Source organism: Puma concolor, chromosome A1 (genome assembly GCF_028749965.1).
Source record: "Puma concolor isolate L17-30 chromosome A1, mPumCon1.1.hap2, whole genome shotgun sequence".
Lineage (NCBI taxonomy): Eukaryota > Metazoa > Chordata > Mammalia > Carnivora > Felidae > Puma > Puma concolor.
This window is the reverse complement of record NC_141667.1, coordinates 219196957-219220812: the sequence shown is the minus strand read 5'-3', so window position 1 is coordinate 219220812 and position 23856 is coordinate 219196957. Positions and strand designations below refer to the sequence as shown.

Below are 23856 nucleotides of genomic sequence, written 5' to 3'. Positions count from 1 at the left end.
CTGCCCTACAGTGCTTGCTGCTCTGTCTTCTTTTTAGTGTTTTTGTTAAATAAAGCAGCTTCTTTATTTAATAGGTTGACAGGAATAAAACAAATTTTCATCTGGTTAGGATGAAATGCAACTGACATTTTAAATTTATCTTCTCTTCAGAGTGTCAGAAAATGAATATTTATTCTTTGATGCCTGATATTACAAAGTCATTCATTATCTTTCAGGGAACAGATTGGGTTGTGAATTGATACCTGCTGAGTTCCCAGATGAGCATATGTCATGATTCCCAAAAAGGGCTCGGCTGGTTCTAAGTCTCCAGAGCTGTAAACAAACAGAGGTCTGGGGAATAAACTCTGTCCGGTCTAATTACTTCTCTATGACTCATTTTTGAGAATTTTCAAAATTCAGAACAATTTTTATGGTACCATATGCAGAGTCTACCTAATTCACAGTCTACTTCCTGTAAACCTGTATCTGTTTGGGTCACAAATCCTTCATGGCATGTGGCATGCTGTAAGTAAATTCATTAAATTCGTTTTAAGTTCATAAAAATAAAACAGAGTCTTGAGGCCGGATAGATCACGGTTAGAAAATGTTTGTTCCGGGGCGCCTGGGTGGCGCAGTCGGTTGAGCGTCCGACTTCAGCCAGGTCATGATCTCGCGGTCCGTGAGTTCGAGCCCTGCGTCGGGCTCTGGGCTGATGCCTCAGAGCCTGGAGCCTGCTTCCGATTCTGTGTCTCCCTCTCTCTCTGCCCCTCCCCCGTTCATGCTCTCTCTCTGTCCCAAAAATAAATAAACGTTGAAAAAAAAAAAAAATTAAAAAAAAAAAAAAAAAAAAAAAAAAAGAAAATGTTTGTTCCATTGCATTCGTATAACTCATTGCCCCTCTGTCCCAGGAACAGACAGAATTTTGCATCATCATTTGAAAAGCGGTAGAAAATTGGTGTAGCCTAGTGGTGAGGGGCCTGGGCTCTGGGGGTAGCGGTGCCACTTACCATTTCCTGCAGGGTCGTGAGGATGAAAGGAGCAGACCCTCAGCCCTTAGACTAGTGCCTGGTGCTGTGTGACCATACGATATGTGACAGCTGCTATTATTAGACTTTGCAGAGCAGGCTTTCTGTTTGAGGAGGTATCTTGCTCTCTCACCCCTTTTCCACATGTTAAGGGCTCTATGAGAAATTTGAACTCTTCTGTTAACGACATTTTATTTTGTAATTTTTTTAATTAATTTTTTTTTTTTTTTTTTTTTTTTAGTAATCTCTACACCCAACATAAGGCTCGAACTCATGACCCTGAGATCAAGCGTTGAACACTCTGCCAACTGAGCCAGCCAGGTGCCCCTGTTTATGTTTTAATAAGGTAAATACTTGGCCACTTAACTATTCGAAGTGCAGCCTTTGGCTAGCTGGATCAGCACAACTGCAGTGATTCCCCTTTCTATAACCAGCAAAATTAATATTTATACAGCTTTAGAAGTATATTTTTTGATGTTTGTCCATGAACCTGTAGGCACTTTGCATTCCTTCGAATTCCTCCAGGTCATCTGTAAATAATCGTCTACAGGACAGTTACTGTCAAAGCTTGCTTCCTCTGAAGTTCTAGTGAATTTATGGGACTCAGTTTCTTCCAGTTTCCATGCTATGATGCTGCCCTTCCCAGTTTGCAATGCCCTTGTTCCTCTTCACCAACATCATCCCTTCTTGATTTCTAAATTGGACCCCAAACCTCTGGGGTCTTATTGTGTTTATTCCTCTGCCTGGTCCCTGATTAACACTTACATATCGTTCACGGGATGTTAATTTGCCCTTATGAATTATTGCTTGAAAAATGTATTTATTTGTGCCTTTTGTCTCTCTGCTGGATTATGGGATCCTTGGCAATAAAGCACGTGTCCTTGAATTCTTTGGTAGTTCATCTAACTTTATTTTAGTATGTACACTAAATATTGTTTATTGCTTACTTTGTCTCCTTATTACCTTTCCCCCCAATCCCAGTTACTCGTCTCTAGGTTGTCGCCTGGCCTTTCCAGCTGGTTTCCTTACAGTGAAAATACACCATCTAGAGTGTTTTCTGTCCTCTAGTATCTTGTATCCTCAAGTGTCTTAGAATACTTGTGTTACTTTTCTCTGTTGCCAAATTTATTTACATATCATCCACCAAAACTAAAGAGTTGAAAGGTTTCAGGGAGCCTGGCTGGCTCAGTCAGTACAGCCTGTGACTCTCGATCTCAGGGCCATGAGTTCAAGCCGCGGCATTGGGGGTGGAGCCTACTTAAAAAAAAATAGAGTCGAAATGTTTCTCAGAGAATGCAAAGGGGAAAAAATAGGCAAAGTGGCCCATGCCAAGTAGAACTGAGCCCTTCCTCTTTGTGGTCATGTGGACAGTATTCTTTGTCACACTTTCTCTGTGTACCTTTTACTTCTCTCTCTCTCTTTTTTGGTTCATAAGATCATGTCCTGTTAGTTTTATTCATCTTCAGCACTTGGCGTATTACCTGGAACATAGTAAGTGCTTAGTAAATGTTTGAAGAAATGAAAGATTGAGCAAGGACCTTTACCCATGAGAATAGTAGTACTTACACTAGGTTCATCTGTTTTCTAAAAACCTAGCATTAGACTAGTGCTTTAAAGCATGGGCCCTGAAACCAGAATGATTGGTATCCCAGATCTACGGGTGACTAGCTGGTGACAGAGGGCAAACGATCTTTCTAAGGCTAGTTTTCTCATATATAAAATATAATAGGATTGTCAAGATTTTAACACTTAGACCAGTACTCAGTATATAGTAAATACTTAAGAAATTTAGCTATTATTAGTATATTAAAATGATATTAATGTGTTGACATTTACTTATACAAAGAGGCAAGGAAAATAACTGTTAGATCATGTCACCAACCTGCTTTAATTTTTTATTTATTTTTTATTTATATTTTTATTTTTTTAAGTAAACTCTACCACTAACATGGGGCTCAACCTCACAACCCTTAGATCAAGAGTATCCTCTACAGACTGAGTCAACCAGGCACTTACCCCCCCCACCCCCCCCACCTCCCCACCCCCCCACCCCCACCCCGCCAACCATCCGGTTTTTATTGAGTACTTAGGATTTGACTCAATTCTCCAAAGGTCACTGATAATTTGCCAGTCATCATTGGACCTACATTTGAGGATTGGGAAAGAGAATTTTTATCCAGGTAGATAATTAGTAATGTGAATATCTAGAACTTGATTCATAATTAAAATTTTGATTTAAAATATAAGTTTGGGTAAATATACATATAACATAAAATTTACCATCTTAACCATTATTAAGTGTACTCATCAGTGGCATTAAATCTGTTCACACCATCATGCAGCCATTACCAACATCCATCCCTAGAACTCTTTTCATCTTCCAAAACTGAAACTGTGTACCTATTATATAATAACTCCTGTTTCCATTTGTATTCCAGCCCCTGCCAATCAGAATCCCTGTCTCTCTGAATTTGACTACACTGGGTTCCTCATTAGGTAAGAGAAATCATACAGTATTTGTGTCTGGCTTATTTCACTTGGCATGTCTTAAAGGTTCATCCATGTTGTAACCTGTGTCACATTGGATTCTCTCCTAAGGCTAAAAAACAATGTTGTTTTTTTTTTATTAAAAAAATTTTTTTTAAATGTTTATTTTTGAGAGAGAGAGAGGGGCAGAGAGAGAGAGAGAGACAGAGACAGAGACAGAGACACAGAATCTGAAGCAGGGTCCTGGCTCTGAGCTGTCAGCCCAGAGCCCGAGGCAGGGCTCGAACCCACAAACCATGAGATCATGACCTGAGCCTAAGTCAGATGCTTAACTGAGTGAGCCACCCAGGTGCCCCAAAACAACTTTTTATTTTAATCGTGGTGAAACATTCCCTTTGTGTTGTTGTTTCTCTTGGTGTTTCCCCCTTTTTGACAACTCTGCTGATGAAATTTGGACTCTGTCTTTGAACATACCTAAGTTTTTTGAGGCCTGACATAATAATGGAAGGTTGCAAAAAAAAAAAAAAAAAAAAAAAAAAAAGGACAAGTCTACTGCCAGGAAGTCTTATTAAAAACATGTATTTTTGCTTTTATCAGAAATTAATATATTTTAAGATACATTTAAGATTTAGAAGCAAGGGAAATGTTCAAATGTGTGGCTTTGTTGTTGTCTTTCAGCAATGATTACCACATTGTCTTGGCCAATGTAATTCACTAACCATAAAAGGAGAAAAATGTGCATTTCCTTAATAATATTGAGGATGCATTGGCAAGTGATCTTGGCGCTCTGCGATGGGCTAAAAGGCGAAATGGAAGATGTTTTCACCTGCCAAGACTTGAGTTCAAGTCCTTAAAACTGTTCCTTTTCCAATAATTGCTACGACTTTTAATTGCAAAACTGGATAAGGAAGCTCCTGGCATGTATTTTATTTTAGACAGCAAACTATTGATGAAAAAAACAGTGAGACATCAGGGAAGCAAAAGGCAAAGTTACGTATGACAATCTTGGTAGTTTAAGATACATTTTACCTACATGTTATGAGTATGAATGAGGGCTCTGATAACAAGTCTAGGAACTTCAAGGGGTATGGATATTCCCTTTTTCTTATAGTGAAGGACGCTTTACATTGGATTTTATTTTATAATCCCAGGTAAAAAAAAGGTTTCTGTATTCATTATTCATATGCCCTGCCTAGCACAAAAACTATTTATGTAAATTTAGAGAATATTAAGGAGCATAATTTAAGAAATCTGAATATAAATTCTCAGCTTGTCTTTTATTGTTGAAGTACTGACCTTTCCTCTGGAAAGATGAACAGAAACTTTAATGAAGAACATAAACTCTGATGACTATGCGGATATAGTTGAGAGCTTCTCAAATGGTAGCGGCCATGTCTGTCTACCTAGGGTTGGTCAGTTCAGCCCTTCATTGTAGTTAGGATTTTCTTGGCCCATAAGTGGAGTAACCATATGTTGTAGATTTTCTGGAACAGCCCCAATTAAAAATATTCTTTCCTGTTGTTCGACCGTGTGTCGGACCATGTGTTCTGATATTTTTTATGGAAACTGTGGTCAGCGTACCCATAATTTTCAATATTTCCCTAATGGGCCTTTCTTTCAAGGTACCCAGAGAAATCTATGTCTGGGTTGGGGTATGAGTTCTACCCATTCTGTGATATTCAGCTGATGTCTTTGCATCTCTGTGAAGTCCAACCTGCCTTCTGCAACCATTTCCGGAAACTTCCCCTCTCTCATCCCCCACATCATCTACTGAATGTCACACCCTACCTAGCATTTGATTGTATGCCATCTTAAGTTGTTGTTATTGTTATATGTGGGTTAGTTTCATCTCCTCAACTACATTGTACAGTCTGGAGGAAAGGAATATCATCTCAATTCCTCCCACAACCTCCCCAGTGCATCACTCAGTGCTGGGCAGACGGCAGCTCCCGTTTTTAAAAAAGAAAAAAACATTTTCTTTTTCTTTTGAGTTTTTTGTATCATTAAGGGAGAGACCCTTTGAAAAAGTCTCTACCCGAACCCTGCAATGAACCTATATATATATTAGGCTATTAGTTAAACCCTCATTACATTCTTGTCAGGATTCAAATGTTGATTTTTAGCACCAGATTTCTATTTAAGGTATTTGATAATAAATAAGTAAACATATATCTGAGGGAAGAGGGGAGTAGAAACCGAGCCCTTGGTTACTTATATGTGCTAAGTAAGTACAAAAGGTAAGTTTTAGGACTTTATTAATTTGTCCAAGACATAGTTAGACACAGAATTTTATAATTTCTTTTTCAGGAGTGTCTTCTTTTTACCCCCTCGCTACGGGGGACCTCCCAAGCTGTGGTGCTCTACTCTGTAAACATTTATTGCAAGGATTGCTTACGAGGGAAACACTAGATGATTGCTGCCAAATTCACATCTCTTGAAGCAGCCTTTCCCTGCACTCCAGCCAGCTAGTCACAAGCAGGTCAATGGTGTAAGATGGAGGTTGGATGAAGGCATGTCAAGTTTGGGGACACTTGGGCAACACCAGGAATCAAGGAGCCTTTTCAAAATATTCACAGCAGATGTGAAGGAGTAGGTTGGGGTGGAGACTCCCATGATCCAGATTGCAGAGAACCTGTGTTCCAGACATCTTGGTCCCAATGCCCTGTGGCACTCTGATAGGCCTTCCATTAGCTTGCCTCTATCACACTACACTCTCCTTCCCAAGACCCTATTCCTGTCAGTATTAACACTCATCTTTTTTCCAAGTAATGGGAATGTTTAAGAGAATTTAATTAACCATATGTATGCATTTAATGCATTAGATTTATAAGAGTTATTTAAGTACTTAGGGAAGGTTTTCCTCTTTGGGTTATAAATTTGCTCTGCAAGCATTTAAAACATTTAGAATAAAAATGGACTCTGTTAAGTTTATAAATGCAGTTCAAAATGTTTAAGGGGATGTAATTATCCAAGTCTGTAAATGATACTGACTGTTTAATTTAATTTAATTTCTTTACCATGAGCTAACCAAATATTAATCAAAGAAAAGTGAGAGAATTAGTCTCAATTTGTGTAACAAGATCACTAATTTAAACTCCAAGGAAACCAGATTTTTAATTTCGTAACTTTATTTTTTTTAATTTTGTAACTTTAAAAAATGGAATATCAATTAAATATCCCAATAAGTGCAAATGGTTTTTTCTACTCCTAAAGATTGATTTTCTGTTCAAGGCATAGAAAACAAGGGTGCCTAGGTGGCTCAGTCAATTAAGCATCTGACTCTTGATTTCGGCTCAGGTCATGATCTCACAGCTGTGAGATCAAGTCCCAAGTCAGGCTCTGCGCTGAGTGTGGAGCCTGCTTGGGATTCTCCACCTCTGTCTCTCTCTCTTTCTCTGTGCACTTGCCCAGCTTTCACGTGCCGGAATGGAATTTGTTCCCTGGATTTGTAAATAATCTATGTTAACCCAAGCCTGTTACTAAAGAAGTTACAGACTCTCTTTAGAGTTAGAAAAATATCTCATACCTGATACCTCCTCCTCCTCCCCACTCTCCCTCCCCACCTTAGTTTCTCTTCTTGGGGGCAATCCAAGCAAAATAAAGAATTGTGATGCCAGCAGATACAGACACAAGTGCAAAACCTAATGTCTTTGAAATTGGGGAGGCTGAAACTTTACACTGCTCTCTTTTCACTTCAGGACTGTGCACTGCACATCTAGAATTACAAACGAATCCACTACCATGGTACAGGCGCACTGTGCTTGCTGAGGTGCCTGGCCACACTCAAGAGCTTCTTCCACGAACTTGCTGTCTTCATGCCACGGTGACTGAGCAGTAGCAAATGAAGCCTACACTGTGGCCAGTCGTGATCACCTTACCCCGGAGATGGCTCCACACTGTTTTGGCTCTGGAGGCTTCTTGCTCTTCATACTTTTGTTAAGGAAAAAAAAAGATCCTACAACAGTACCTTCAAGATTAGTCCAACAGGAGAGTACCCTGTAATTGCAGACAAATTATAAAATACAAAAACGAACACAATGTACCATACACAGGTACTTATCAGTGTGTATCAGGATTTTTGTGCTATTATAAAACCTAAATAAAATTCATAAATTAATTAGATATTTGGATGCTAAAGCATTTAAAACTTTTCTGTTTATTTAGTCAACCTCCTTTATCTTTTGTTTGACATTATTAAAAGCATATGTTATATGTTTAAAGCCATAAAATAAATTGTTGTAATAAAAGGGCCACTATTTTTTTGGCTTCATACATTGGGATTTCAAATAAGAGTTTATTTTTTTTTTATTTTTAAATTTAAAAAAAAATTTTTTTTCAACGTTTATTTATTTTTTTTGGGACAGAGAGAGACAGAGCATGAACGGGGGAGGGGCAGAGAGAGAGGGAGACACAGAATCGGAAACAGGCTCCAGGCTCTGGGCCATTAGCCCAGATCCTGACGCGAGGCTCGAACTCATGGACCGCGAGATCGTGACCTGGCTGAAGTCGGACGCTTAACCGACTGCGCCTCCCAGGCGGCCCTATTTTTAATTTTTTTTTAACGTTTATTCATTTTTGAGACAGAGAGAGACAGAGCATGAATGGGGGAGGGTCAGAGAGAGAGGGAGACACAGAATCCGAAGCAGGCTCCAGGCTCTGAGCTGTCAGCACAGAGCCCGACGCGGGGCTTGAACTCACCGACCACGAGATCATGACCTGAGCCGAAGTCGGACGCCTAACCGACTGAGCCACCCAGGCGCCCCCAAATAAGTTTTTATTTGTTTTATAAAGTTTATTATTTTTTATAGTTTTTATAAAGTTTATTATTTTTTATAGTTTTTATAAAGTTTATTATTTATTTTTGAGAAAGTGTGTGAGAGAGCATGAGCAGGGGAGGGGCAGAGAGAGAATCCCAAGCAGGTATGGACACCTAAGTGGCTCAATCTATTAAGGGTCCAACTCTTGATTTTGGCTCAGGTCATGATCTCAGGGTTTGTAAGTTTGAGCCCCCACTGCTTGGAATTCTCTCTCACTCTCTCTGCCCTCTCCTGTGAGCACTCACATGCGTTCTCTCTCTCTCTCTCTCAACATAAGTAAATAAACTTGCAGAGAGAGAGAGAGAGAATCCCAAGCAGGCTCCACACTCTGCGCTGAGACTGATGTGGGGCTCAATCTCATGAACCATGAGATCATGACCTTAGTTAAAATTAAGACTTGGACACTCAACCAACTGAGCCACCCAGGTGCCCCAAGAGTTCATTTTTAGGAAGGATTCTCTGCTAAGGAAAGTTTGAAAAGCCACTGATTTATATCAAGTTAAGGGCTTCCTACTTTTCCTCTAGGATTCCAGTTCTTTGCCTCTTTATCTCTTGTAGCACAGCACTACCACCAACATACTCATTTCTTGAAGATTTTATATTTCCTTCCCCTTCAATAACCTGTAAAGGCTCCTCATAGATTACTGAACTAAATTCAATGTTTCCAGCTTGGCTTTCCAGGCAGAAATAATCTGACCTTACTCTGGTCTATCCAGATATGTTTTTTTGTAGTTACCCACACAGACCCTTGAGTCTGGGAAAGGTAACTGTGCTCTGCCCCTGCTTCCTTGTCTCCTGCCCTTGACATGTCTTGTTAATCCCCCGACATCGAACCACCAACCATCTATTGGGGTGGCCCATGAAAGGAAGCCCATTTGCCATCAGCTCTTTTCTACACCTCAATGCATCCTGCATCTTGGTTCATTGTGTCCCTAAGTCTGAGACTCTTTCCCTCCCCCTTTCGCCTACCCCAATTCCTCATTATCCTTCATGGTTCCACACTGGTGGACCCTTTATTACCTACCTGAGTTCATGATGATCTCTTTGTCCCACAGGTTTATACTTAGTTTTGATTAATAGCTTTCTTTGTTCTGTGGTCTTCCTACCAGGATCACGAACTTCTGCATTTCTTCACAAGCTTACAGTGACCATCGCGAACCTATTACTGAAGGGTAGGAAGAGTTCTTAACTGCAATTATATGCCCTGAATTACCCTCAGTCCTGTCTGTCGCTCACTGGTTCTGCAGTTTTCACCGAATCACTTGAACTTTCATAATCTCATTTTTCCCTCTGTAAAATGGGAATAAAATCTTTCATGTTTTAGAATATAGCTGTCACAGATGGAGAGGTCTGTTGCTTGTTTTGGCTAGCTACCTTACTAGAGTCACCATGGATGAAGAAATGATTATCAGGTTGCTCTGGTTCAGAAATCCAATCTTATTAATCCACCCAGAGTTTGATGGGTTGTAAGAATCTGACTCCTGAGATTATAGCTCACAAGAGATTGGTGGTTCTTTTTGCTTTTTTTTTTTTTTTCTTTTTTTTAAGTAGGCTCCATGCTCAGTGTGGAGCCCAACACGAAGCTTGAACTCATGACCCTGATATCAAGACCTGAGCTGACGTCAAGAGTCAGACGCTTAATGGACTGAGCCACTCAGGCACCCCTCTTTGCTTCTTTTCCACATTTTCTTCCTAGGTCATCTCTCTAATCTCAGGCACTGTTTGTATTTACACACCAGTGACCATCAAATGTCTGCGGCAGTCTGGACCACTCTATTACACTTCATTGCCATGTATCTAAATGGCCATTGGATAATTCTCATTTCCTCTGGGAGCTCATATGCTTCACATATTCAAACTGAACTCTTGTTTACTTCGTAACACCTACATTCTCACCCACAGCCACATCTAATCTATCCCTCATTTACCTTTGCTCATCTTAGTGAATGGATGGCACCTCTTCAAGCCAGTTGCTCAGGCTGAAATCCTGGAACTGCCTCTTCATCACTTCCAGTCTATCACCAAGGTCTAGTAATCCTATTCCTAAGCATATCATCACAAATCTGTCCTCTTATATCTACTCCCACCACTCTTGTCCCCATTAATGTTATCCCTTGTCTGGACTATTGCAAAATACCCTATCTGGTCTATTCCTACTTTAATTTTTCCTCCAACCCATTCTTTCTGTAGCAATCAGAAGGATCTTTATAGAGCACAAATGACATCGTATCTCATCTTATTTTTATAATTTGTACTCAAAATAATTCCCTACGGTTTCTGTGGCCTCCGTGGCCCTTTGTGATCTGATCTGCTTCTCTCTCCAGGTCATTCCTGTGGCCTTTCTATCCCTTGACTCCTTCCAGTCTATATTGGCCCTTCTGATCCTCAAACACAACAAACTCTTTTTTTAAATATTTTTTAAAATGTTTTTATTTATTTTTGAGACAGAGAGAGACAGAGGATGAACAGGGGAGGGTCAGAGAGAGAGGGAGACACAGAATCCGAAGCAGGCTCCAGGCTCTGAGCTGTCAGCACAGAGCCCGATGCAGGGCTTGAACTCACAGACCATGAGATCATGACCTGAGCCGAAGTCGGACGCTTAACTGATTGAGCCACCCAGGCACCCCAACACAACAAACTTTTTACTGCCTTCTGTCTGACAGCTTTCTCCTCATCCCATCATCTGGTTGACTCCTGGCTCAACGTAAAGTATCAGAAAAGCCAATCTTACTAATGCAGCACTGGGCAGGAGATGCAGTCGTGGTTTCATTTGTGCAATTACTTGTTTGTCTGTCTCCCCTCTGGACCGTAACATGAGGGCAGGCACTACTTACTGCCATGTGGTGCCGGCCAGAGAGTAGGGGCTCAATAAGTGTTCGATGAATGAATACTCATTTACTCGCTTTATAGCAATTAGTATTCAAGTTGTTCCCTTTCCTGGTGCCTGCAAGGCTGATCAAAGAAAAAGTACTTGCTTGATAAGCATGGACAGTTAGAGCCAAAATATTTGCACGGTGTCAGGAGAAACTTTGTTCCACGAACTTTACGACTCTCATCTCCTATGAGCATCCCTCTTGATTAGATTGTGCTGGATAAACAATACTAACCCTTTCCTTCCCAGCTCTTCAGCTCCTCTGCCCCACTATTAGGTTTTTGTGATTACAAGCAATCGTGTTGTTTCAGACAGTTGGATCACAATACCATCGATTGGGTGATAGAATTACTCTGATACTAATAACAGTAATCAAAACCACAAACATTTATATCATACTTTATGATTTTCTAAGTGCTCTTAATGTGCATTATCTCCTTTAATCTTGGAGACTGGGTCTGAAGATACATTTGCTACCTTGATTCATTTGGATGGATCCCCAAAGCTTTGTCTGAAGCAGCTTACATGTGGCCTGTCACCGAAGGAAGGACTGCTTCAGCTCAGGGCTGATGTGGGGCTTTTTTTTTTTTTTAATTTTTTTTTTCAACGTTTATTTATTTTTTGGGACAGAGAGAGACAGAGCATGAATGGGGGAGGGGCAGAGAGAGAGGGAGACACAGAATCAGAAACAGGCTCCAGGCTCCGAGCCATCAGCCCAGAGCCTGACACGGGGCTCGAACTCACGGACCGCGAGATCGTGACCTGGCTGAAGTCGGACGCTTAACCGACTGCGCCACCCAGGCGCCCCATGATGTGGGGCTTTTTTATATTGACTTTCGGTGGTTCCATCTCAAGACAGTGAATTTTCCTCACCACATCCTCAAATTCGGGAGACATTTACTGTATACAGCCCTCAATTTATCAACTATCATTCCTGCTAAGATTGTTAAGACAGATAAATGAGATAATAATAATAACAAATATTTGTTTGAGTGCTTACTATGTGCCAGACAATGTCTTAAGTGCTTTCCACACACTAATTTATTCAGTCTTCATAACTGCTCCAACTTATAAGACATAAATAGCCTTGTTGTACCCATTTCTAAAAGGACAACTAAAACCCAAAAAGATGAAATAACTTGTCCCCTTGCTAATAACTGGGGAAGCTGGGACATGAACCCAGCAGACTGATTCTAGACTCCATGCTCACAGACAGTATACATACGGATGTTTATTCTTTAATAAAATAATAACATTTGTTCTTTTTTGAGTTTATCTATTTATTTGGAGAGAGGGAGAGAGAGAGAGCATGAGGAGAGGAGGGGCAGAGAAAGAGAAAGGGAGAGAGACAATCCCAAGCAGGCTCTGGGGCTGGAACTCACAAACCATGAGATCATGACCTGAGTAGAAATCAAGAGTCGGATGCTTAACCCACTGAACCACCCAGGCACCCCCATAACATTTGCCCTTTATGGACATTATTCTTTAATACACTTATCAAAATTTAAGGAGTGCTCTCTGTGTGCCAGGCATTAAGGTTAGTTCAGGAACACCACTTGCCGTCTAGTGGGGAAGATGGATTTGGATAAATGATCACGAGTGTGCCGTGTGTTAACAAAAATGAAGGACCACTGTGCTGTGGGGGCATAGGGCAGGGGACCTGGGCTCATCCGGGGTACAGAGAAGTTCTCTGTGAGGAAGGGACATTTTAACTGAAGCCTGGAGGACATGCACAAAGGGGAGGAGGGGAGACCTTCTGTGACTGCCTGAGGAACTAAGAGAGGTCGGTGTGGCTGGAATTTCTAGAGCGGGGAGACGCGCGGCATGTGGTGATGCTGGAGAACAGAGGGCCAGGGATGCCATAATAAGGATTTGGTGTTTTATTCTAAGGGCCTTGGGTAACTACTGAAGACTGCTTAGCTGCAGAGAGGAGAAGATAGAGGTCATTGGGAGGATTGTGCAGTCCCGCAGGAGAGGGAGGCTGGCAGGATGAGCAAGGAAGGGGGCAGCAGGGACACAGGGAGTGGATGCGGCCAAAATAGATCCAGGAGGTAGAATGAGCAGAACCCGGCAATTGACTGGATGTAGAGGATGAGGGGGAAGGAGGAGTCAAGGTTTCTGACTCGAGTCAGGTTTTGATAATGGAAATAAAAATGGACAACAGAAACAGAAGCAGATTTGGATTCAGGGATTAACAGTGATGGATTGAATTTCAGGGGTGTTGACACAGAAGTGAATGTGCCCAGGAGGCACTTGGCTTGTAGGGGTTAGGAAAGAGGAATTTCTTTGACTCTAAGACGGACGTTTTTCTTTTTTTCTTTTTTAAAAGTGTATTTATTTACTTGTTTATTTATTTGTTCATTTAGAGAGCACAAGTTGGGGAGGGGCAGAGAGAAAGAGAGACAGAATCCCAAGCAGGCTGTGCACGGTCAGCACGGAGCCAGATGAAAAGGTTCTAACTCTGGAACCGTGAGACCACGACCTGAGCTGAGATCAAGAGTCAGGCACTTAACTGACTGTGCCATGCAGGTGCCCCTAAGATGGACATTTTTCATGTTTACTACTTCTGAAATTAGAATGTGGCTTAAAAATAGTTTATTAAAAATAGTGTTTTAATGGTGAACTATAATTGATGATGTCTTAAAATAGACAATAGTCTGTAAAATAAGACTATTCTTAAAAACATAGCTAATTTGGGGGCGCCTGGGTGGCGCAGTCGGTTAAGCGTCCGACTGCAGCCAGGTCACGATCTCGCGGTCCAGGAGCTCGAGCCCGGCGTCAGGCTCTGGGCTGATGGCTCAGAGCCTGGAGCCTGTTTCCGATTCTGTGTCTCCCTCTCTCTCTGCCCCTCCCCCGTTCATGCTCTGTCTCTCTCTGTCCCAAAAATAAATAAACGTTGAAAAAAAATTAAAAAAAAAACATAGCTAATTTGGGGGTACCTGGGTGTTTTGGTCCATTAAGTGACCAACTCTTGATTTCAGCTCAGGTTATGATCTCATGGTTCATGAATTCAAGCCCTGCATCAGGCTCTGCGCTGACAGTGTGGAGCCTGCTTGGGATTCTGTGTGTGTGTGTGTGTGTGTGTGTGTGTGTGTGTCTGCCCCTCCCCCACTCACTCTGTCTCTCAAAAATGAACAGATACTCTTTAAAAAAAGTAACTAATTTGTATTTAATGATTTTTGAGAAATCAGAGAAGGACAGACTTTAAAACACTCTTTTACCTTAAACTTAAAAAAAAGGTCACATTCAATGAAAGTAAAATTCAGCAGTAGCACTAAATTTTAGCACAAATGCCAAGTTGGTAAAGTTCAAGTAATGAAGCTTTAATCATAACTGTTAGGAGCTTGAGGTGTCTGTTCTTTCTAAGTCCATGCCATTCCTTCTTCCCGTTTCTACCTCCAACGCGATTTTGCCTCCGGGTTGACTTGATGTTAACTTGATTAGCTGTCTCTGTCTCCACATTTACAAAGGTATGCTTTGTCAACCTTGGATAGAATACTGTGCCTTTGAAATTCAATCCATTATCCCTTTTTCCCAGAGTGTAAAATGCTGAACCTTTTCCTGTAACTATGGCAATGTTTCCCATACCCTGCCCCACCCCCACCCCCCTCAGCCACACATGGGAGACGAGCGCTAAAGAAAGAGTTATGTTAGTTTAGGAGAAGAAAAAGACTTAGAGACATCCCTTTTTCAAATCCTACATCATTCAGTCTCTGAGTTGTATTTTGGCCAATATGCTATGTTCCATTGTTAATTTAATATTCAGAACTGTGCATATAACCTTCCCAATTAGATTTTCACTTGGCAGGGGAACAAACAGCCATAGCTACTCCCTACATACCTGGGTTACAGTCTTTACCTGGCTTTTTGCTCCAATTCCACCAGATCATTGTGGGTCTTTCAATTAAGACCCGGGTCTTGCACAGAGACCTCGCATTTTGGCCTAGTACAGCCAAAGCTCAAGGGAGCTTTTCATTTTAAGGTTATTCATTTTATTTTGAGAGACAGAGAAAGAGAGCACGAGTGGGGAGGGGCAGAGAGAAAGTGAGAGACAGAGAATCCCAAGTAGGCTCAGGCACTGTCGGCCCAAAGCCAGACACAGGGCTCAAACCCACTAACCGTGAGATCATGACCAGAGCCGAAGAATCAGACGCCTAACCGGCTGAGCCTCCCAGGCGCCCTTCAAGGTTAACTTCTTATTGCAACAAAATACACAGGGCACAAAATTTATCATCTTAATCATTTTTAAATTTACAGTTCTGTGGTGGCAGATAGATTCATCATGCTACCCAACTATCACCACCATCCATCTCTCATGGAAACTTTTATGAATTCTGTGTGTCATCCTTGTGCAGGGGCCACGCTAATCTCTGTATTGTTCCCATTTTAGTATATGTGCTGCTGAAGCCAGCACTCTCAAGAAAACTTTTAAAAACAAAACTTTACTTCCCAACTTGCCTATGGGGCCAGCATTACCCTAATACCCAAACCAGATAAAAATACAACAACGAAAATTACAGACTAATAAATAGCTCTCATGAACACAGATGCAAAAATCCTCAACAAAATAATAGCAAATCGAACCCAACAATGTATAAAAATAATTATGCACTGTGACCAAGTTGGATTTATTCCAGAAACGCAAGACTGGTTCAACATTTGAAAATCAACGAATGTAATCCACCGTATCAACAGACTAAAGAAAAGAAATCGTATGATCATATCGATTGATGCAGAAAAAGCATTGACAAAATCTAACACCTATTTATGATGAAAACTCTCAGCAAACGTAGGAATAAAGAGAAACTTTCTCAACATGATTTTTAAAGATCTACAAAAAAACCTATGTTCAACATCCTACCTAATTGTGAGAAAATGTGTACCGTTTTTAAGGTTGGGAAAAGGGCAAGTATGTCCTCTCTCACCACTCCTATTTAGCAACATACTGAAACTCCTAGCTAGTGCAATAAGACGATAGAAGGAAATAAAAGGTAAATAGTTTGAGAAGGAAGAACTAAAACAGATCTTTACTCAGAAACAAAGGTAGGCACCTCAAGTCCCTTTTAGAATTTGTAGACTTTTAAAAATTGCATATTTGTTTTCTAGTTCAAAGATTTCTACTCTTATTTTTATTATTGCTTTCTTTCTATTTCCTTGTGTTTAAGTTGCTGTTCTTTTTTTAGCTTCTTAAGATGAAAGCTTAAATCATGTGGATTTTCTATTTTTGCTCTTCTCAAATATATACAATTAAAGCTATGAATTTCCCTGAGTCCTGCGTTATCTGCACCCCAAATGTTTTGATATGTCATATTTTCATTATTATTCCATTGAAAACAATTTATAATTCCACTGCAATTATTTCTTAGACCTACAAGCTGTTTAAAAATGTGTTGCTTATGGAGCACCTGGGTGGCTCAGTTGGTTAGGTGACCAACTCTTGATTTCAGGTCGTGATCTTGAGGTTTGTGGGATTGAGTCCTACGTTGGCCCTACCTGGGCCTGCATTGGGCTCTGAGCTGTCAACACGGAGGCTGCTTGGTATTCTCTCTGTTCTTCACTCTCTGCCCCTCCCCTGCTTGCTCTCTCTCTCTCTCTCAAAATAAATAAATAAACATTAAAAAATGTGTTGTTTAAGAAACAAAACAGATGAACGTATGGGAAGGGTGGGGGGAAGAGAAGGGAGGGAAACAAACCACAAGAAACTCTTAAAAAAATTTTTTTAATGTTTATTTATTTTTGAGAGAGAGAGAGAGAGGGAGAAAACATGAGTGGGGGAGGGGTGAGAGAGTGGGGGACAGAGGATCTGAAGCAGGCTCTGTGCTGACAGCAGAGAGGGCTCAAACTCACAAACCATGAGATCATGACCTGAGCCAAAGCTAGACGCTTAACCGACTGAACCACACAGCGGCCAAAACCACAAGAGACTCTTAACGATAGAGAACATACTGAGGGTTGATGGAGGGAGGTGAGTGGGGGATGGTCTAGACCGGGGATGGGTACTAAGAAGGACACTTGTGATGAGCTCTGGGTGTTGTATGTAAGTGATGTATCATTGAATTCTACTCCTGAAACCAATATTGCATTGTATGTTAACTAAGATTTAAAGAAAAATAAAAATGTGTTGCTTAATTTTCAAACATTTGCTTCCTTTTATTGATTTCTAGTTTGATTCCACTGTAGTCAAAAAAACACATTTTGTATGATCTCAGTCCTTAGGAATTGTTTGAGCCTTGCTCTATGGCCTAGCCGACAGTCCATTTTGATAAGTGCTCATAAGCTCTTGAAAACATGTATTGAAAACATGGCAGTTGGTAAGTGCAAAGTTCTGTATATGTCAGGCCGATTTGGTTGTTCTTGTTCAGGTTTTCTATATCCTTGCTGATTTTTTGTGTGCTTGTCCTATCTGCTATGGAAAGAGGTGCGAAAATCTCCCATGATTGTTAATTTATCCGTTTCTTCTTTTCTGTCAACTTTGCTTAGCATATATTGAAACTATGCTACATTTTTCACCAGTTAATGATACGTTATAAATTATTAGGTGTGTGCAAATTGAGGACTCTTTTATCTTATGTGAATTGACATTTTTATCATTATGAAATGTCTCTTTTTCATCTCTAGAAATATTTCTGCCCCTGAAGTCTTTGTTGTCTGATACTAATATAGCTAAACCAGCTTTCTTTTGGTCAGTGTTGGCATGGCATATTTTTTTGTCCATTCTTTTTTCTTTAAAACTTTGTGTTTTTATATTTAAGTTGGGTCTGTAGTAAATAGCCCATTTACTTTGCTTTTTTATCCAAAAGCAATTTTGGCCTTTTAATTGGATAATCATCTATTAACATTTAATGTAATTATTGAAATGTTTATATTTACTATCTTGTTATATGTTTCTATTTCTGTTCTTTATTCCTTTATTTCTTCTTTCTTGTCTGTTTTTGGGAGAAGAATCAGGTACTTTTTTTTTTATTATTCTATTTTTTTAATCTTATTTTAGCCTACTGGTTATTAGCTTTAGAGGCTCTGGATTATTTGTGTGTGTGTGTGTGTGTGTTTTAAAAGAAAGGCAAATGGTGCAGACAGGTCACCTTAATCCTGTCAAGGATTGGTTTTAGGCTTTGTTAGAATTGGTCCTTTGGGTTTACCTGCATTACCAAGCTATGGTCTTTCTGGGGTCTCAATCAGAGGTTTGGGTGTTGCTATTTCTCATTGGTGGGCCTTGTACTCCACCCTCAATCTCTTCAGTCTCTGCTGCTGTAAAACCTTTGCACAGAGCTTCAGCCACCCAGCTGCTGCTTTCTGTTAGCTTTCCTGTGGTTGCGGCTGCACAGGCTTAGCTTGGGAGTTAGCAAACATCTCCATGGGAGATCGCGTCTAGCCTTCAGGGTTCACTTGTCTGTAGTTCCCTCCTCTGTGAGATTTTACCACCTACATCCCAGCCACTTTGGCACCTTTGAAATCCAATCCGTCTCCTCAGCCCAATAGAATAATCAAGTTAACAGCTACTTACTCTATTCCCTGCCCTGTGAATTGGCCAGAGTGTACATGTGCTTGATGTGTTTACCTTCTCTTAGGGATCGTCTTGGTTACCCTTCAATGCCTTCAAATGCTTGTGTTACATGTTCTGTCCAGCTGTTAATAGTTGTTTTCAGAGGGATAGTTGGTTCAATATAAACTATTCTGTTATGGCTGGAATCATAAGTTTTCCTCTATTACAATTTGGGACACTCTGTATTATAAACAAAATATCTAAAACAACTCAAGAACTCTAAAATCTAAAAATTTAAAAACTCTATCACCATCCTCAAGGGTTTCCAACTCAGCATTCTGTTTAGATTGAATGCTCTTCCTTTCTCATCTTCAGTTTGGTTTTTTGACAGGAGCTTTGTACTTGGACTGAGAAAGTGAAGGTTTAGTTTCTAGACTTCTATATAAAAATTATATAATCCTGGACAAAACTCTTCCTTTTACCACCTTGGTTTTATAATTAGTCAAGGAGGATGGCCATTAATGCCTGCCTGCCTTAACTCTTTTCAGGAATAAGCAAGACAATTCTTCCCGTCTTCCTAACAGAGATGGTGTTCCATCAGCTTAACCATGAAAGCAAGGTTCACAAGGGTGCCATCCCCATAGAGACATGGAGGCTTTCACAATTTTCCAGCTCTTGGAGAATTTCTTCTCATGCCCTATTTTTCTTTTTCTCGCCTTAATTAGAGCTGTGAATCAGACACAGATATGATTGCTGTTTCTTCCGCCATCTGGGTCAGATTGTCCTGCCTAACCCTTAGAATAAAAAAGAACACAGGTGTTTGAGTGGGATGTTGGTTTGGGAGAGCTGGCTGGCCCAGTGAGCCTGACCAGAGACCATTTCCTGTAGACAGGCCATAGAGGAACCCAAACTATCAGAAAGGTTTTTGCTTGGTTTGGAAACAGAATAGAAAAAGCCATTTATGTGATTCCAAGATCAAATGGCATTAAGCTTGGACAGCCAGATGGGTATGTTGTTATGAGTGGAATTATGTTTTAGCTTTAATTTTTGGGCTTGATGGGGCAAGGCTTTAGTGGCACAACTCCACTTTGTCTCTGACTCTGCTTTTTCTAGGTTTTATCTCTGACTAATCCCCTTCTGGTTGGGAGAGCTTTGTTTAGGTATTTTATTAAAGTCAACCCAGTTGGTGTCTTGCTGTCCATTCATGTTCAACTCACATCTCTGCTCAGATGCTTTATGTGCTCAGTTTACAGATTGGCTCTTCCAGCATTGTTGCTTCCTGTTCCTAAATTTGGGGAGAGGACCTATTATAACCTCCGTGTCCAAACCTATTACATAGGTTATTTATATATTTATCTCCTTTGACCTTCACACCAGGTTCTTTATATATTTACGTCCTTTGACCTTCACCCCAGTCTGGAAGGTCATCACGTTCCTTTTACAGATTTAGAAACTGAGGATCACAGAGACTAAGACATCTGCTCAAGTTCACAAAGCTTGAATGGTACAGAGAATGTTCAAACTCAGGTCTGACCTCAAACTCAGAGTTCTGCCTTCTGCTGTTGCTGCAAAGTAAGTACTACATGGGTGAATCACTCAAATTCTCATGTCACCTGCAGAAGAAAAGGGACCTAAAAAATAGTGATTTAGTCAAAGAACCCTCCAATCTAGCATACCTTCATGTCTTTCTATCTTAATTCATGTGTCTCTTCCTAGAATTCTGCTCCTATTTACTGATTACTTACTATGCTGAGAACACATCGAGTATAAGTAGGGACAACCTACTCATTCTCATTTAACAGCTTGTTAAATTACGACATTTTTCATCTTCCAAATGTGCAGAACTTTTGAGCAGCTGTTCTACTTTAGGAATTATACACATATGCTCATAAAGCTACAGTCTAAGCATATTGATAAACATATAAAGAAATGCAAAGTCTGCAACTTCAAATTGATTTAAGTCCATAAACAAATAAAAAACTACTATCATTCAGGTTTCTACCTGAACCAGTAGTGTGCGTGTGTATGTGTGTGTGTATTATATTGTTTTATTCATGACAGAGAGATTTATTACAAGGAGTTGGCTTATGCAATTGTGTAGCTGGCTAGGCAAGTCTGAAATCTGTAGGGCAGGTCAACAGGAAGGGGAGGCTGGAAAATTTTAGGCAGAAGCTGATGCTATAATTCCACAGGTGGATTTCTTTTCCCTCAGAGAAACTGCAGATTTGCTTTATTTTTATTTTTATTTTTTTTAACGTTTATTTTATTATTAAGAGACAGAGCGTGAATAGGGGAGGGGCAGAGAAAGAGGGAGACACAGAATCTGAAGCAGGCTCCAGGCTCTGAGCTGTCAGCACAGAGCCCAATGCAGGGCTTGAACTCATGGACCCCGAGATCATGACCTGAGCCGAAGCTGGATGCTTAACCGACTGAGCCACCCAGGTGCCCCAAAAGTAATCCCCCTTTACTTAAAGTCAATTTAAGTAAATTTTAATCCCACATACAGAGTGCCTTCACAGCAACACCTAGACTGGTGTTTGACAGAATGATGGGGTACTATAGCCTGACCACAGCATAAAACAAACTAGCACAAGAGGGTAAACTATCAGTAGAAATGGTAAATAGAGATGATCAGCAAGCTATAGTAATATGGAAAAACATTTTAAAAACAGGTTAAAATATGTTACTAAAGTATGTTGTTAAAGCATGCATTCAGTGGAAGAAACAGAGAAGCTAAATCAAAGTGTTTGAATAATAAATTTATTGGTTTACAGCACAGGAAAAACAGAAATAGGGTGGAGTGCTTTGGCTCTGGCCATCTGTATGGCCCTCTGTCCTTTGCTGGCTCCATGCTCTGTTGCTTGACAGGTGGCTGCCCCAGTTCCAGGCCTCATCTGCATGAGGAAGAGAGAGATCATATCTTCCTATTACTCTCTGAAGAGTAAGAAACTTATTAAGTGCCTCCAGCAAACCTCCTTTTAAATCCCATTGGCCTGAGTTGATCATGGGTCCATATTTGGGCTAATCTTGTGACTAGTGAATACCGTGCACTAATAGACTTAGCCTTGAGGTCCAGAGTCAGTCAGTAATGAGGGGAATGGAAGGTCATGATTGCCTTAGGCTACAGCCTCCTGATCTTTTTGACAAGTAATAGTGCCCATATGGCTGACAGACTGGAACAGCTCAAAGCAAGCACCCTGGGGCTCCAGACCTCCCAGGGTCCACCTGGCTATCTCAAGGGATAAATATCTCTACACACCAAATGGGTAGCAACTTGTATGTTGCATTAGACCAATTAGGAACCACCCCCTAGGGAAAGAGTCTATCCCCAAACTATGAGACTTCTACCCAGTGGAGGAAGAGTGGACTGGTTAGTAATAACATAATGGATAATAAGGAGAGGGGAGCATACAAGAAGGGTCCAAGGATGTTTTCCAAGGTTCCAGTTTCAGTAACTGGGTAGACGCCAGTGTGTAAACTAGAGCTGGATAGTATTGTCTCATGGAGCAAACTTTTTGTGTCTTGCCCCAATTCTGTATTGAGTGATGTCTCAGAAATTGACAAATGCCACAAATCAGTGTTTTCCTCTAGAAATCAGTTTTTAAGCCTTTACCAGCACATAAAGGGAGTGTCATGTCCCAAGATAGACACACTCGTGATGCAACAGGTTTGCTTTTTTTTTTTTTTTTCAACGTTTATTTATTTTTGGGACAGAGAGAGACAGAGCATGAATGGGGGAGGGGCAGAGAGAGAGGGAGACACAGAATCGGAAACAGGCTCCAGGCTCTGGGCCATCAGCTCAGAGCCTGACGCGGGGCTCGAACTCACAGACCGCAAGATCGTGACCTGGCTGAAGTTGGAGGCTTAACCGACTGCGCCACCCAGGCGCCCCAACAGGTTTGCTTTTTATTTACCTGTTGGGAATCCTGCTCATTGTTTTTTTATTTTTTAATTAATTAATTAATTATTTATTTATTTAAATTTTTTAAACGTTTATTTATTTTTGAGACAGAGAGAGACAGAGCATGAACAGGGGAGGGTCAGAGAGAGGGAGACACAGAATCGGAAACAGGCTCCAGGCTCTGAGCTGTCAGCACAGAGCCCGACGCGGGGCTCAAACTCACGGACCGCGAGATCATGACCTGAGCCGAAGTCGGCCGCTTAACCGACTGAGCCACCCAGGCGCCCCTCATTGTTTTTTTAAATTGAGGTGAAATTCACATAATGAAAAATTCACCATCTTACTCATCCTTTTTTGAAGTGTATTCAAGCTCATGGTTATTGTATCTTTATTGATTATAACATTTTATTTTTGAGAAGGTAACACATTTATGTTCAGAAGGTACAAAAGAATATCCAATAAAAAGCAGCCCTCCTGTTTCTGTTGCCCAGCCATCTAATTTCCTTCCCTAGAGAAAACCCAGGGTAATGGATCTTTAGGGATACTTTCTGAAAATTCTTAAATAAATCAATTCTTAGAATATTTTTAACCACACACACTGCTATGGCCTTGCTTTCCTTTATCTAACAAAACATCTTGGGTGATTCCAAAACCAAACAAAGACCTCACTAAAAAGGAGAACTACAGATCTATTTCCCTGATGAACACGGATGCAAAAATCCTCAACTCTTAAGATACTAGTCAATCAGACCCAACAATACATTAAAAGAATTATTCACCACAGTCAAGTGGGATTTATACCTGGGATGCAGGGCTGGTTCAATATCCACAAATCAATCAATGTGACACATTGCATTAATAAAAGAAAGGACAGGAACCACATGGCCCTCTCAATAGATGCAGAGAAAGCATTTGACAAAATACAGCATCGTTTCTTGATAAAAATCCTCAAGAAAGTAGGGATAGAAGGATTATACCTCAAGATCATAAACGCCATATATAAGAGACCCACTGCTAATATCACCCTCAATGGGGAAAAACTGAGAGCTTTCCCCCTAAGGTCAAGAACACGACAGGGATGTTTGCTTTCACCACTGTTATTCAACATAGTATTGGAAGTCTTAGCCTCAGCAATCAGACAACACAAAGAAATAAAAGGCATCCAAATCATCAAGGAGGAAGTCAAGCTTTCACTCTTCGCAGACAACATGTTACTGTATGTGGAAAACTCAAAAGATCCCACCAAAAAACTGCTAGAACTGATCCATGAATTGAGCAAAGTCACAGGATAT

The 23856-nt window shown here is 40.6% G+C and overlaps 1 non-coding gene across 1 annotated transcript; it reads right to left on the bottom strand.

The window, feature by feature from the left end:
* Positions 1 to 15489: 15489 nt before the first annotated feature.
* On the bottom strand, positions 15490 to 15594 carry LOC112861815 (U6 spliceosomal RNA). Its single transcript, XR_003223707.2, has one exon. It is a non-coding gene; the product is annotated as a U6 spliceosomal RNA (small nuclear RNA).
* Positions 15595 to 23856: the final 8262 nt, after the last annotated feature.